The sequence below is a fragment of the Littorina saxatilis genome, linkage group LG11 (assembly GCF_037325665.1).
Source record: "Littorina saxatilis isolate snail1 linkage group LG11, US_GU_Lsax_2.0, whole genome shotgun sequence".
Lineage (NCBI taxonomy): Eukaryota > Metazoa > Mollusca > Gastropoda > Littorinimorpha > Littorinidae > Littorina > Littorina saxatilis.
In genome coordinates, this window is record NC_090255.1 from 11271963 (window position 1) to 11281962 (window position 10000).

The 10000-nt window shown below is 38.3% G+C and overlaps 1 protein-coding gene across 1 annotated transcript in view; it reads left to right on the plus strand.

The window, feature by feature from the left end:
- Positions 1 to 331, plus strand: part of LOC138980667 (uncharacterized) — a 7566-nt gene extending 7235 nt beyond the window's left edge. The window contains exon 5 of the mRNA XM_070353573.1: positions 1 to 331. This exon is cut by the window's left edge and continues 315 nt beyond it. The gene's annotated coding sequence lies outside the window, so the exon portion shown is untranslated.
- Positions 332 to 10000: the final 9669 nt, after the last annotated feature.

Sequence of the window (10000 nt, forward strand, 5' to 3'; positions counted from 1 at the left end):
CCTTCAGAAATTCATCTAAAGCATGTATTACAAACAACAAACACACACGTAAAAGCAGTCCTCTGCAAACCGAGTGCACAAACATCTACCTATGACACTTGATGGGCAATGAATAACAACACACAATATTTGCAGAAAAAAAATCCCTGCGCTTAGAACTGTACCTACGGAATACGCGCGATATAAGCCTCATATTGATTGATTGATTGATGTGATTTGTCAAAGAAGGGACGGTAAGTCCTGCGCATACACTCTCGCTTGCACGATCCAGGCAGACACGCGTGGTTCGGCTGACACCACTGTCTGGCGCGGCACACACAAACACACACGCACACACACACACACGCATTCACACACATACACACACACACACACACACACACGCCCACGCACACACACACACACACACACAAACACTCACACACACACACACACACACACACACAAAAACACACACACACACACGCACACACACCATCAATAACAACAACAACAACAACAACAACAACAAAATCAAGTTAGATATTTATTTCAAGCAGAAATACATTCAATAGAAGTAGCTTACCACCATTACATGCAGTCGACGCGCGGTAATACAATCGCTCATTGGGCTTTTAAAAAAACCCCATGTTACTAAAAATAGAATGGACAATTCGTGGAAATCGTTCACTGGGAGTACTGCATAATTATGCAACCATTTGAAAAATTTGATCGTCAATACATCCATAAAAACCTTTGGTATGAATTAAAATGAATAAAATACAAGAATTACAAGCTGAGAAAACATAAAAAAAATACAAAATAAAACCTTTTTCACTGTTTCCTTTCAGATTCTACCCGGGTTTCTTCTTTACTTTTTGCTTGAGCTGTTGTTTGGTTGATTGAAATTCTTATCTTTTGTTTTGGTTTCTATATATGTAGTGAGTGCAAGGGTTAGTGAACTAGTTAGTCGGTTACTTAGTTAGTTAGTACAGTACTTAATGAGTTTGTTACTTAGTTATTTATAGCTGATTGACTAGATGAAAGTTATTAAGTCAGCCATATGCTTTTTTGTAAAAATGAAACAGAAAAGAAAACCCGTTTTGATTGTCTAATGATTAACTAAAATACCACGATCGTACAGATTTAATGCAGCTCAACTGTTCAAGAACAAATTCTAAAAGTGGTTTCCAGATTTTAGAAATTATGCCCAACTTTTTCACAATTTTCAACTCAAACATGTCCATGTGAAGGGTAAAAGATTGATCACAGCTGCAGCCAATGTGAATCCTATTCATTATTATCATTTTTCATTGGTAGAAACCAGTTTATTTTCATTTCCTTTTCTTCATTCAATACAAACTTGAAACTGTTTTTACCCTTGTTGAGTTGATTGTATATGTGTTAGTTCCTCTGGTGGTGTGTTTTATTGATCGTCATCTTTTCTTTCTGTCTTTATTTGGTGTTTAACGTCGTTTTCAACCACGAAGGTTATATCGCGACGGGGAAAGGGGGGAGATGGGATAGAGCCACTTGTCAATTGTTTCTTGTTCACAAAAGCACTAATCAAAAATTTGCTCCAGGGGCTTGCAAATTAATTTGTACAATGTATTACCTTACTGGGAGAATGCAAGTTTTTCAGTACAAAGGACTTAACATTTCTTACATACTGCTTGACTACAATCTTTACAAAAATTGACTATATTCTAGATATACAAGAAACACTTAACAAGGGTAAAAAGAGAAACAGAATCCGTTAGTCGCCTCTTACGACATGCTGGGGAGCATCGGGTAAAATCTTCCCCCTAACCCGCGGTGGGTATCGTCATCTTTACTTATGTCCTTCACACATATACACGACGTAGCATCTACGACACAGACAAAGATAATCAAACAGGTTTAGGTGAAGAAACGATGATGTTTACATAAACAAAACAAAAGTCCAATGTAAAGCATCATGTCACAATAATGAACAAGCAATCCACGCACAAACTCAAGCAAAATCGTCAACAATGTGGTACAGACAAACAGAACATTAACACAAATTGTCACGAAACACGCAAACAAGCAATGACAAGAAACAAAAATTAACAGGCATAGATCATTTTCCAACGTTATCGTTTGGCAAGGTTTTCGTCTTCACAAATATGTTTTTTTTTGTTTTTTTTGTTTTTTGACCTCAGTTGCATGCAGGCTGCTGCAACCCTTCTTATTTTTTGCCCGTTTTTTTAAATGGGGGGGGGGGCGGGGAGCATCCTTCTTTATGGGTCTTTTTTTTCTACTTCTTTCCGCTTATCCTTAATACCTAGCCTGGACATGTATTCATATGATGGACAATTTTTTTTTCAATTTTTTTTTTCAATTTTTTTTTCTCTTTTATTTTTTTCATTACAGTTACTCTATCGTTACAGCTATTTCATTCACCTTTGCTATGTCTAGTAGTTTGTGCGTTTGTTTGCGTGTATGTGCGTGTGTGTGTGTGAGTGTGTGTGTGCGTGCGTGCGTGCGTGTGTGTGTGTGTTGTTGTTGTTCCCATAATTCTGTTAAATAATACCATTTTCAGAGGGACAATACATAACAAGTTAATTAATTCAACGCTCGATGGACAAAAGGCGAGAATTTACAAATTACCATTTACAGGACTAGTTTTCAGCACAGCATCATACGGTGCATATATAAATAACTTTACATTAACAGCACTATACTCTATATTCTTATACACAGTTCAATTTTACTAGAAATTTCGAAGTCGAGCTTGGTTCTGAAATAAGACCTTCATGTTAGTTTTTGGATTTCCGTACTTAAACTGGCTTATGCACATTTTCGATATCAATATAAGGTGATTAATTATGAAGGTTTTCTCTCTGGGGATATCACGTGTGAAATACCCAAAAAGAGCCTCTTCGCAGCTTAACTTTATATTTTTGCCTGTACATTTAACATGTACCCTTGACATTCCTGCCATATGGATTGCACTGCTCTACACTGCCAAAAAAAGTGCTCCATGAAGTCGGTTTCGTTACAATACTGACAAAGATTTGTTTGACGAATTCCCATCTTATGTAGCAAAATATTGGTGGGATATATATTGTGTAAAATTTTCCAATGCAATAGACGAAGACGGGTTTCTGTCGAGCATTCGTTAGCTAATTTCCAGTGTTTATCTTCTAATGTAATATTTAATTTGTTCGACTAAAATCCAGCTGAGCTTGGCTCTTTTATCTCATAATTTAACATCTTTAGGCGAATTTGGCGTGGAGATAATTGTATAAATGGCATATGATCAGAACGGGCCTGACCCGTATCACGCAATAATAGAGCTTTAATGGCAGTCTGTATTGCATTATATTCAAATAGGCGAGACTGTTTATATCCAGTTCGTTCACATATTTCCCCAAAAGAGCACATGTCGTTTTCGTTAAAAACATCTTTAACAACGCATATTTTAGCCTTTATCCAGTCATTCATGTATAGCGTTTGCTTCCTGTACCTTATATTTGTATTATTCCATAAGGTTTGATTGCGTACACTTATCTGCTGTTCATTACTGCTTATTTCTTTGATCTTGTGTTTATTGTTTAGCCAGGTGATAAAAGCTTGTTTCCAGAAATATTGCTTTATGGAACCTAGTCCTTTAAAATGTTCTGCACTCACATTTGAGCGCAAACAGCATAAGCGTTCGCCCAGATTTAAAAAGGATGCTAATGGATCTGTTGCCACTTTGCGTTACTTCCGTCCAGCAGCCTCATAATCCATGAAATTAGAGATGATGTTTGTACATCTTTGACATTAATCATTTTCAGACCTCCATGATTTGTCTCTTGGCACATTACTTTTCTATTAACTTTTTCATAAGCTCTTTTGTTTGAATATTTTTTCTTCCAGATAAATCGGAATAGAGATGAATTTAGCTTATTGAGGAAGTTTTCTGTGGCACATAGAGATTGCAGTACGTAAGTAAACTGTGACAACATTAATGTTTTGACTATACACATTTTCCCCATTATACTTAGGTTTCTTTTCGACCATGTTGCTATTAATGAATTTACTTTATGTAGTTTAGGTTCCCAGTTGTCTTCTAGGTTGGAGGCTGGGACAGAGTTGTTGAAATGAATTCCTAAGATTTTGATTTGTTTTTTCCAAATAATATTACATGGTCGGTCAGCAGAAAATGTATTTGTACCAAGCCACATTGCTTCTGTCTTTTGATCATTCATTGCTAACCCTGAAAAATTTGAAAACTGAGTTATAAAATGTAATACGTTTCTTAGGTCTTTCTCATCCTGTAGGAAGAAACTAATGTCGTCAGCATACATAAGTAGTTTAAGAATTTCACCATGTCTATCAGAATTCCTTGGCAGTTTAATCCCTCTAACATCTTGATCTGCACGGATTTTGATTGCTAACACTTCGAGGGCCAGAACAAAGGCTAATGGCGAAAATGGACATCCTTGTCTTATTCCAGCATTACATGGGAATGGACTCGAGATCCATCCCATGTAATTAATACTACTCTCTGTATTTTTTTTTAAAGTATCGACCCACCTACCAAATCCAAACTTTTGGAACGCCCAGAGCATATATTCTTTAGAAATCGTGTCACAAGCAGCTCTGTAATCTAGCGCCATTAAAATACCTGGTTGATTACTGTTATTCATATATTCTATGACGTCATCGATCATTCTAATAACAGTGCTGGAATTTCTTTTTTTTTAAAAACCCAACTTGATCTTCACTTATTAAGTAATTGATGACTTGATTTAATACCGGCACGGTTGGTCTAGTGGTAAGGCCGGGTCATACCTAAGACTTTAAAATTGGCAATCTAGTGGCTGCTCCGCCTGGCGTCTGGCATTATGGGGTAAGTGCTAGGACTGGTTGGTCCGGTGTCAGAATAATGTGACTGGGTGAGACATGAAGCCTGTGCTGCGACTTCTGTCTTGTGTGTGGCGCACGTTATATGTCAAAGCAGCACCTGATATGGCTCTTCGTGGTCGGCTGGGCGTTAAGCAAACAAACAAACAAACTTGATTTAATCTGTTTGCAAGGCATATCGCTAATAGTTTATAGTCGGTGTTTGTTACAGATATAGGACGCCAGTTATTTAGGTGCTCTCGTTTCAACCCCTTTCCTTTGTGTATCAGTGTGATTGCTGTTCGCTTCTGGGATACAGATAGTTCCCCTTTTTCAAAGGCTGACCAAAAAGAGGATAATAACATTTTGTTTATATTACTCCAAAAGAATTTTATGAAATTGGTTGTTATTGTCAGTAAGTACTGGTGTCACATGACTGATGTGAACCAGTTGATTGGCTAATGGCGATGCGCTAAAACTGTTAGCGCACTCTTGGAGTGCGCTAACTTTTCCACAGAGCGTATTCTTCCGCCCTTTACCTAAGCAAGACTGTGCTCTCATCCTCAGAATTAATTACTGACATGTAGCTTATATTCTCCACAATACCAAATGACCATAAATTCCCTGCTTCTCAATTAAAGCAGAAGTGGGTTTTTTTCTGACAGATTGCATGTGCCTGTGCCACAGTGCGGCTGCCACTGATCTAAAAATAGAAGCCGCTGTGTTTTCATCTAATTCTCGCCGACTTGCATAGATTCTTCTCATCGTGTTAGTGGCATGTAGCTTATCATCCACATTACCAAATGATGAGTTAATATAAAATTCCCACCCGCTAGCAGAAAACACAAGTGTTATTCCGATAACGTACCAGCTAGACCAGTTTGGAAGACTGACTCGATCGACTCTGTCATACGTAGCCGCACTGACTATGAACACTGAAATACGACTGCATCAGTTCAGAAAATGAATGGTTTCCGAATTATTATTTCAAGGCAAGAACATTCGTAATCGAAAACGTGTAGGGTTCAGAACGTTCTTACCATTATAAGACTTATTACCAGCGTGCCTCGTGCGTGCAGACTCAGTCAGTGCAGACTGCATGCAGTGGTTTGATTGCCCTAGCAGACGACATAAACCCCGCTCAGCAAATTAACATGTTGGGCAAATGTGAACGAAAAAACGATGGGGATATACTACGTGTAGGGTTCAGAGCATTCTTACCGTTCATATTTAGTATCAGACTCCCCGATGAGTGAAGATACAACACGAGAAATATGCCACATTTGTTTTGAAAATGTGCGAACCGTCGAGTCCCGCGGCTTCGAGTCAATTCAAGGGGAGTCACTCCGCACAGTCAATCCGTCGAAGCTCGACTGGAGGTTTCGAATCGCAAATAATGAAGAGCACAGCCCTTTCTCCGAGTTCAAATGAGGTCTCTCTGAAAGATCATCACTGTTCAGATTAACGCTACACTGGAATTTACCAACAGAAATAAAATGCGTGTGACGAAAGCACGACACACTTGAGACACCCCACACAAAAGTAGATCTTTACTGTACACGACCTGACCACACAGTTATGCCTATTCAAATGCGCGTTGCAAAATGTGCGCTTGGAATCTTCTTTTTTCTATGGCGGTACTGACAATATCGTTATTGAAACAATCCCAGTGCACTAAGGGATTTATAGAGCAAATCTCGAAAATAATTATTGAACTCAGCGCTATGCGCTTCGTTCAATAATGAATTTTCTCGATTTGCTCTATAAATCCCTTAGTGCACTGGGATGTCTCAATAACTTAAATTATTATTATTATTATTATTATTATTATTATTATTTATCTTTAAAACGTTTCTCTTTTGAACTTTTGTTCGCTCACGCTAAGACAATTCTAGGCCAAGCAGACATGGTACATATTTTCACACATAAAAAGGGAAGTAACCGAACCGATTTCTTTTTTATTTGTTATACCTTACCTTAGTTTAATTCATGTATTTTTTTTAATTGAAATCGTTCCAACATTTGTTTTGATTGATGAGCATAGTTGGAAGCATAGACTGATAGATAGAAAAGAAGAACCTTTGTATGCATGGCATTGAATGACGTCGCAATCGGCTTTTTTTGAAGCATCAAATTTTGCACACGTTTACCTTCTCATCCCAAAACAAGAATGTGCACATATTTCACACAAGTCTGCCAAAAATAAAAGCACACTTGCCGACCATTTTAAAATGTCCGATCTTCTTTTGTGTCCAGATGTTTCCATCTTCTCTGTGCGCTACATTGTGCTTTCATGATAATGACAGCTTTTACAGCGCGAACCACAGTAAACGGTGCTTCCCGCGCTTTACATATGTGACCCTCCACCACGGAACGAGTCGCATGTCACCTTTGCATGATTTTCATATTTTTACATTTTCATAAAGAGTGTTTTATGCTCTATCTAGTGGTGAAACCCGTTTTAGAAAAGAGCGAAAACTGTTTGAGTTATAAGCCTGTAACTAAGGTGACCCTCACACTGTTACCAGACACTCCCCGGACTTACATTAAGCCTAGCGCAGAACCGCGTGAGGTGACATGCGACTCATTTCGTGGTGGAGGGTCACATATTAACTATGAATAAAACCATACTATTTAACATCAAATACATTTACATTCTAACAAAATAACGTAACAATAAACGTTTCATATTCAAATAATAGCACCCTCCCCCCCCCCCTCCTACTGCATACCAACCCACTGGCATGGTGGCTAAAATCGCGTATGGACGACTACTTGTTGCATTGCATACTGCGACCCTTTGACATTTTGAATCCCACTCGAATTCACAGTAATCACCCACAGTACCCCCATTGCCCTAAACCAGTCAAAATGGAAGAAAGTCTATGAGTCACAATTAACTTACGTAATAATCAATCAAGTACAATTTATGACGTAAAATACCCAGATAGAAGGGGACCTTGCATTGATCGAGACTACCGACAGTCGTGTACATTGTACATAAATACGCGCAGGCGCAGTCTGGCTAAAAGGTTCCAGACGCCAAGACAAAATGATTATTCTCGGTCCAGAGCTCATACCCTTGAACTTCACTTAAGCTTCCCTGCAATGAGTGCAATTCAGGGTCGAATGTTCGTGCTGTGAGTTTTGCAGAGTTAATGACAGGCATAAAGAATTATAACTTTAGTCGATTGTCTTCATGGACCTTGGTGTAAACATTCAAAAATAAAGTGCTACTGGTCATCCAGTGTATTCATATGACTATACCAGAATATTCTATTTCTTCTCCTTGTTCAGCGTTCGACGGTTGTGTCCCTTATTCTCTTTAATCTTTTCATTCCCAGCTCAATATCAAGTGAATGACAACTGAAGGTAAACCGAATAAGTATACGTACATACTGATCTCTTATGTGAGTAATTTACTGTTCATTTCTGGATTTCCAATAAAGTAAACATTGAATATTGATCTCTAACGTTTCAATTAAACCAGTATTGCTGATACATCATTAGAAAAAAAATGAAGTAAAATTTTTGCGAAATCTTCCGTTGTGACTTACCTATCTATAATTGTGATTCCCAAGCAAAATCAAAACCAAATCTGTTGACTTTACAATTCCAACATGGGAAAAACATGCTATTCATGCATGTTTTTTTTGACATCGTATTTGAATATGTCGAACTTTTTTCGTTAAACACAAACATTCGCCAAATACACACACACACACACACACACACACACACACACACACACACATACACACACACACACACACACACACACCGTAGCTGTACAACACAGATAGAACATGTCCTTGAAGTTGTACATTATCTACAGGGCTGATGTATTGACGTACACACTCTCGCTCTGTTTCTCGCTGTTCCTCCGTTGCTCAATGTTCGCTGAAATCAAAAGCGAAGAAAAATCAAAACCACTAACGTAGGCACACCAAAACAATCATAAGTAGCAATACGTCGCGTGAAGCGATATAAACACATTTAGTGAAACTGTAGGCATTAAACTAAAAGATCAACTCCAAAAGCCAGTCATCAGCGAGACTGCATTCAGGGTCCCCACTGGTTTTTAGAAACAAAATTCCATGACTTTTCCATGACTTTCCATGAGCCTCAATAACATTTTCCATGACTAGATCCACAGGTCGCCATTTCCGAACACGCAAACTTTTTACGTCTTGTCACTGCCAGTTTTGACACTGGCTTACTTTGCACTGAATTTGAGTCAGTTTCTACGCAGTGTCTCTTCGACAAGCAAGGCAAGCATTTGCTACGCAGTCAGATTATCGGTAATGTTTGCTGGTCCTGTCATTTCAAAGGTTGATTTTTTTTCTTTCTTATTTTTGTTAAATTCCATGACTTTCCATGACTTGAATTGGAATTCCATGACTTTCCAGGCCTGGAAAATTAAAAATCAAATTCCATGACTTTCCAGGTTTTCCATGACCTGTGGGAACCCTGTGCATTCACATAGTTTCGACTAACCATACCCGAAGACCGAGACGGGTCACGCTCGTCTCTGCGAAGCATGCGGAAATATACTACACTTATTTTCTGTCATTCTGAGCGCGATTTTAAAGTAAACATACAATGCATTGATGTTATAATCTGTAAGGGAACATTCGTTTTAAATGACAAATTTAATGAGCAAACTAATTAACTAACTTTTAAGCTTCCGAGCTGAAATGCAAAGTCACGGACTGAGTCAAAGGTTGCTTGACAACAATTTTAGTCAATTTGGTTGAAATATAAGGGCGTGACAGTGCCCCCTCAACTATCACTAAAAGCCGGATATGTACGTCATCAAAGACATTTATCGAAACAATGAAGAAAAAAAACCGTTTTGGGATATCATACCCAGGAACTTTTATGTCAAGTTTCATGAAGATCGGTCCAGTTGTTTTCTCTGAATAGCTATACACAGACAGAGAGACATAGAGACAGACATAGAGACAGACATAGAGACAGACAGACAGACAGACAGACAGACACACACACACACACACCCCACGAACCTCGTCTCGATTCCCCGTCTATGTTAAAACATATAGTCAAAACTTGACTAAATGTAAAAAGGATCATAACATCAACAGCCATCTCAAACAACAACAACAACAACAACAGAAATAACGACAAGTATCGAAAGGGAGATAAC